A 7,564-nucleotide genomic window follows, 5' to 3' on the forward strand; every position below is an offset into this window, starting at 1 on the left:
CACCGCATCAAAAGCCTGAGTTGGACCGTCCTCGTCAAACGGGTATGCGTCACTGAGCATGATGTGCAGAGTTACTTTGGTACTTCACTCTCCCTATAAAAACTCTAAAAATAGTATAACCCAACTTACGGAAATTATATAAAATGTATAAATTAATACGACTCTTTTCCAATTACTTTAGTGGACTTGATACATGATGTATGTTGATAATGCATCTCATTAGGTGTCGACTCACCATTAAGATCAACTTTGATCCATCTTTGACTTTAACTAAATAATTTATTAACTTTCACTAGAATAGAGTAAGACGTAACAAGTGAGGAGCAAAAATTACAAAGAATAAAATCGGAAAATTGACTTTCACGTTTATATTATACATGTACTCTTTTTCAATAACTCACCTGTCTATGTGACACACAGGTTAAAATTGTAACCTTTTCAATTTAACTAATTGATGACACAGCGCTATTGAGGCCAAATTACATTACTTGCAAGCATTGCATACAACAATCTTAAAGCAAGAAGAAATTGTAGATTACAAAATTGTAAAAAAACAGAGATTTACTTGTGAAATAGCAATGCAACAGCTACTTCAAGTTCCACATCAATTGGACAAAGACTCGAAGAAAATCTCATCTGCTACCGCTTCTTTGGTGCTCGGTCAGGATTATAAGCATATTGGACACTCTCCTACGAACTGATTTTTGGAATGATTTCTACCCAAGTGTCTGTAATAGTGATATTACAGCAGGCACCCCTTCTTTAACGGACCCTCAATTGAGATGGAGCACCTCGAGAATACTACTCTTTAGATGGCTCTTTCGGCAACCATTGACGTCAATTATGAAGGCGGCGGACTATAACTACTGCTTTATTCCACATAGCTCGTGAACGGCTTCATGTGTTGATTTGTAAAAATATTGAGCATTCTCCCCTTGCAAGTCAGTTTCAAGGTGAAATCTACCCAAGTGCTTGTAACAAGCATAAATTACAACCAAAAGGAATGTAAAGATTGTAATCTCATGAAAATTGCAACCAGCCTACTCAAAAGGGAGCGAGGAAACCTCTAGAATGCAAAATTTTCCACAATATTCTACAATTAAATAATAGGGAAGAAAAGGTTTAAAACAAATTACAGACAAAACAACAAAGCAGCCAATGACGGTTAGCTAACATGTTAAGAAGAGCCTCCTACTAACAGAAAGAACAAATGTTTCTGGTTGTTTGTGCATCTCTTTCTTCATAACCCCTCATAAATGTTCTAACTGAAATGTGCTCCGCAGCATATGTCATAAAGGAAGCCAAAGTAAGGCCTCCCATTACCATCAAACCTAACCTGTTAAAAGTATTTATATGTGTATTAGTGACCGAAATGATATATAGCACGTGTATATGACATCTTAGATAGAAAATTCGTGCCCAGTCAACTAAGTATAGAGACACAAGAAAACCAACTTAAAATCCAGTTTAGGAATAAAAAGTAAAAAGTTAGAGCCAGACAGACTTCAAAAACCATAGAATGATACTGCTGTTCATTATAACTGGACGATTTGAGTGAGTCCCACTTGTACACTTGATTTGAGTAAAAGCAGAGTGTTTCTACTAGTTCACTTCATGCTTGGATTGGGAATGATCAGAGCCAAGTCAAGCAATTGGTTGTTGAAGCTCCTAAATGGAGGTCAAAGGTTTAGCTGCTGGATGTGATAATCTCATATGTGCTCCGTCAGTAGCTTTAGTAAATGTAGGTGCATATGCCCACACTTAGGTACAACCAAAGCAGAAAATAAGGACACCAATATGTAACCATAGGGTCAAACTAGGTTTTGCTGCTGGATGAGATAAACTTATATGTGCTGCATAAGTAGCCTTAGTAAATGTAGATGCATGTGCCCAAACTTAGGCACGACCAAAGCAGGAAATAAAGGACACAAATATGTAACCACAAAACAAGGGTGAAAACCAATATTAAAATAAAGATATCTGACAAGTGTGAAGACAAGGACGGTGGAAGTATAATTATGGTTACAAATGAGGCCATTCCCACGAATTATAATTTCCACTTCAGTACATTGTTCTGTACTTTTGAAGTAGTTAGGCATGTACGGGTTATGTCCACTATCAGACAAGGTTTGCTAACTTCTAGCTATCCAAAGGATACTACAACTAAGTAGAATCACATGGAAAGTACCATTCCATCTCTTTTGGCTAACCTCTAATGCATTTACACAGCAGATTTGATAGACTGGAAGCACAACAGGGAAGTATGGCTCCTTATTTTTAACCTGACACCTTTACTCTTCTCGAATTTCAATCATGAATAGAGATTGTAATAGAGTTAGATCCCTGGGTCAAGATGCCTAGCATCATCAACCCTGAACCTCATCAAATTTAGGTCAGAGAAAGCCACGATGAACTTATGGCACTTTGTTTGTAATAAATTCCCAAGAATTCATAATACTGGGGTGTTAACAAGTCACCTTTTCATGGATTCCATCTCTCATTGACTGTTTCATTGTAGATAATATAACACAAGGCTTTTTTCGGCGGTTTAAAATATTCTATGCCCATAAAGACAAAAATGAGGTACACGGATTAGCTCTACTAGGAATCAATATTGCAGCGCATACAAGTCAATAGTTTGAGCAATAGGTTATTTATGCTTTGACTGATTCCACAACTTTTAAAACCTTTTATAACATTAATAATGAACTAATCTAAAATGAGCTTTATTTGAGTTAAGAAAATATGAGCACACGACTCAGTCTCAGTTTCTGTGCCCAAACTATTAAACTACGTACTGTCCTCTATAGAAGAGCTTAAATCCATCTTACTCCTCATGAATTTCTATCGCGTCTCCAGGATTCGAACCCTTAACCTTTCACTTAAAAATAACTTAAGTTGAATCATGGTACCAATTGAACAACTTTCATTTATTTCCTTATTCATTAGCTTATTCGAAAAAGCAACCGTTGATCGAAGCATGATAAACCTTGTCATTCTAAAATTCTTGCTTCGCTAATTAGTCTCAACAACAGATTTCTTACCGGCCATATTAAAACAATCTCAAACTAAGCTTCTAGTCATGGTTTAAAAAGGCATGACCAAAGCTTACCTCAGTTTGAGAAGCTAGAAAATAATACTGCGATGGAATTTTTTGGGCCAGAATGAAGCTTATACCTTGAGAGAGAGAGAGAGAGAGAGAGAGAGAGAGGTGTCAACCTCCCTTAAATTATCTCGGGAACCACTTTCTCTTTAAAATTCTCATATTTCGTTGGTTGACTTCATTCGGAATCTTCTACATATTTAAATAGCTTCGAAAATCTATTATGTTTTAATAAAACTTACTTTTCATTGATTATTAGCCATATATTATCATTGGAACCCATAATATATTAATAAAACATAATTCATTTCTTTTGATTATATATTAATATGCCATGTATAAAGCTAATTTATAATTTCAAACACATGAACAATAAAAACACTCAACACACCCATTAAAACAACATTGTGACCCTAGAACTTCTTCATTCCAGCAACGGCAACATAACTCCTGCAGAGACTAGTGATTTTATACAAGATCTCAGTAGTAGTGACTCGTGATCATATGAGACACTTCTCTTTTCTCTGTTTGAGTTCTTTGTTGATTAATTTTATGCTTGTTTGCTTGACACTTTTAAGTTAATCTATTCTTTTGGGAATTTTACAGTTAGTTTATATTATTACATACTTGTTATATTTTTGTATTTTTTTGAACATTTGTTTTAGTTCATGGTGAGGTTTACGCCTCAAAACGCCTCAAGTACATGAAACATATTTGGTTCATGGTGAGGCTTTTTAAACATTGCTTCTAGTACCTTGGTTCATGTATCAGCTCAGTTCCTTACATGAAATAGATAAAATTTTCTCTTATTCCTTATCGATGTTGTTTAATTGCGACTGAATTCTAAAAAGAAGTAAACAGGGAGGCGTCAATGTTTTTGTTGAGCAGACCAATTTGTTTTGCTGTTCTCCACAGCTCATTGTTCAAACAGGTTACGGCCCATAAGGTTAGGTGACAAATTAAATTAATAGAAGAGACATGGTAGAATTGCCAACTGCTTGGCATGTCAAGGACAATACAATCAAGTAGACACGAGCATGAAAAATATGGCACAAATGAGTCTCTTGTGGCTGATGTCAAGGCAAATGTAACATTAATGCTTTAGACAGGACTGGAAGCATAGTAGGTATGATAAAATGATTTTTTTGCAACCTCACCTTTTGGTCTGACTCAGACTATACCAAAATGTATAAAGCAACGGATGTCCAAGAATGTAATTCCCAACAACTATTTCATATCGACGGAAGATACATCACTTTATAGGTCCATTTCAGTTGTCACCATTTCATGGTATTTCAAATCTTGTAATTCATCTTATTGCAGATAATTTGGGCCTAGAATTCTTATATTCCAGATGCAACTGAAGTATTTGGTATATGGAAAGACGAATAAAGGAATTTGAAAGTCACAGGATTTAAAATCTCAAAAGCTTCATTCTCAGATAATTTCAGATTATCAAAATATTTTATCTTAGCATGGAGAAGCCCTTCAAAGGAAAGAAAAAAGCATAAACTGATTAATGGGGCTCTCATTTTAAATTATTGAGAAAGGGTTTATCCTCACGTAACATCTTGGATATTTCCAAGTGTCCTTTACAGGAATCAGGCAGTTAGAAAACCTGCTTCTGGTTTGAATTAATCTTCGAAAATGTACCAGTAGGGATTTAGTTGTCGTTGTCTATGTATCTATATTCAGCCATAGTTTGGTATTGATTTAAATCAGACTTTAATTTAAGTCAAAGTTAAACAACTAATATTAATCACATATTTCATGGGTCCCACAACTTTTCAACCACACATTTTAAATTTTTTATTAAAATCTATTAAAAATTTAATTTTAATCCCCACCAAATAGGGGCTTAATCTCTTCTCCTTTCTTTCAAGTCATTTATTCAATCTCTGAATCCATAGATAAAATACAATTTATTATTGTCAGTGACCCCAGAATGGATAAATTAAGAAATGAGAATATAAGCCAAAGAATGAGGGTGGAACTGATTATGGATATAAGAAAGAAAAAGACGACTTAGGTAGTTGGACCGTAGCTTGCATAGAAGCTCTTACTTGCAGGAGTAACGCAATCTCAGTATTAACAAGTTAGAAGAGGGATAAGGAGATCATAATCATCATGACCTGCTATAGTCACATTAAATCTTTTAATAGAAGGAACCATGAACTGAACAGAGCCAAGCAAAAGATTTATATAGTCAACTCCAAATTTCCTGAGGATAAGGTTTAGTTTGCTGTTGTGGTGGTGTTCTGAGAAATTCTTTGATTTGTAATGGCCAAGTTCAATGTCTTCAAACTCAATGACAAAGTCAGACATAATGCAGACCACAGTGTTTCTATAATCTAATTTATGTACTGTGTGGAAAGCAACTACAAGATGATGCATAAATCACAGCAGAATACCTTAGAAATAGAGCAGTGACCCCAAAAACAGAAGGTAAAAGAGGAGTTGCCAAGGCCAGAAATGCTGCCCCTAATCCGTAATACCATGTAGCACTATCACAAGAAGACATCATTCGGAAATGACCTAAAATATAAACAGATTGTGAATAAAGCTTCCATTTGAAGATAACAAGAATGGTAAGCTCAGTAATTCTTGTAATGCATGTACCTTTTCCAGAATCATATGCAACAGATTCAGAATGGAGGGAAAGGGATGCTGATTGATTGCCGATGAGCTTTCCCCATCGGTAGACTATATGCAGATAACTTCCAACCAATAAGAAGAAAATTGTGAGGGTCCACTCATACACAAGGAGAAAACCAGTCCATGGCATTACTTGCCGAGGGACAATTGACACTGAAACCACAAGGGACAGCATAGCACCCATAAAACACACAACAACTGACATTGCACCCAGGAAAATAGGCACTTTGCTGTACGCCAAATTCGGGAACTGTATCAGTAGAACATCACGTGAAAATATGTCAGAAATACATTGAAAGATGCTATATGATATTGTTTGTAAATCAGAAAGCATAACAAGTAGATAAATAAGATAGCCATGTCAAAACACATAAAAATGGGTATTACAGCCTAGACAGAATAGAGATTAGTGACATCCCATATCTTATACATAAAAGAAGGAGGGGAGGGGAAAAGAACATAAAAATGATAGATATGAAATCAGGATAATTTTTCTCCTGTTTTTAACGTGTTGAAACATGATTTATGTGAAAAACCAGAAGAACAGACAAACCTGCCCATCAGAGTTGATATTAGAAGAAGTGACTGAGGAATAACCAAGGACACCTCCAGACCTCAACTTGTAGTAGAGGTGTCTAATATGATCAAGCAGCGATCTTGTCTGTAATATACAATCACCAATTTCAGACACAGACAATAAAGACATTGTTGACAAACATTTTGATTTATGAGAGAATTTTAAATTTGCTAACCTGTAGGAAAGACCGATAATAACAGAAAGCAAAGAACAGAACTGGAAGTAGAAAAAGAAATATAACTAGCAATTTGTCATTTGGACTTTTGCCACCTCCAGTTCCTGGAAGAGTCTCTTCAAGCTTTACTCTAACATCCTGCAGTTTTATCAATCTTAAGAAAATCATACAAATGCGGTGGGAATGCAAAACTCGGTTCTGTGAAAATCAATTTGATGGTTTACAAAAGGAACATCACTTGCGAGCTTATCCCTCCAACCCAAAAATGCATATACAAGAATATGCTTGTCAACAGATAAAACAGCAGGGAAATAAAAAGAAACAGATATCTAGGGCACTTGCTCAAAAGGAATGTAACAACTTTAGGTGATGCATTGTAGAAAATGAGGAGGAAATACAAATGACAAGCAGACAGAAATAATAGGCAGAAAACTAAATTTATGACAATGGAATGAGAAAGGAAATGATATACCTGCCAGACGTCAACAGGTTTAACAAGCCAAGATGTCCACCAATCCCAAGGTTTAAGAGGGCCAAGTGTGTAATGAATAACGCGGAGTTCTTCCTCATCCACCATCCACTGAAAATGGTACCACAAGGAATCAAAATATGGAAAGAACATAGAATTTACATTTCAAGGGAGTTTCTTTCATCTGAAGTATTTTTAAATATAATAATAAAGAATCTGTTCCTCCCAGATTAAAACTACTAAGTTATTCAGAATTTTGGCCATTCCAAGAGGACCAACCAAGGTTCTTTTCTTTAAATAAGTAATCCCTCCTTACCCAAAGAATCTGCTTGTTTGATTCTCCACATAGACATATGCAATTTTTTATAACATTTCTCCAAATTTACCCTCTTAATGGAGGTAGTTACTATGACATTTATAGCTCCAGTGCAGAAAAATTTCCACCCATTTGATTTAATGAAGATATAATAGGAATTTAACCTCCTTGGTGAGGACTAGTAACCCCATAAGCGGATCCATTTTGACCAAAGTACAGCATATGAGATCAAGATGACACACCAATAGCATCCATGTGCCCCCCCCCCC

The 7,564-nt window shown here is 35.6% G+C and overlaps 1 pseudogene; it reads right to left on the reverse strand.

Annotated features, from left to right (window-relative positions):
• Positions 1-421: 421 nt before the first annotated feature.
• The window catches only part of LOC111398138, a 10,200-nt pseudogene continuing 3,057 nt past the window's right edge, over positions 422-7,564 (reverse strand).

Source organism: Olea europaea, chromosome 1, assembly GCF_002742605.1.
Source record: "Olea europaea var. sylvestris chromosome 1, O_europaea_v1, whole genome shotgun sequence".
Lineage (NCBI taxonomy): Eukaryota > Viridiplantae > Streptophyta > Magnoliopsida > Lamiales > Oleaceae > Olea > Olea europaea.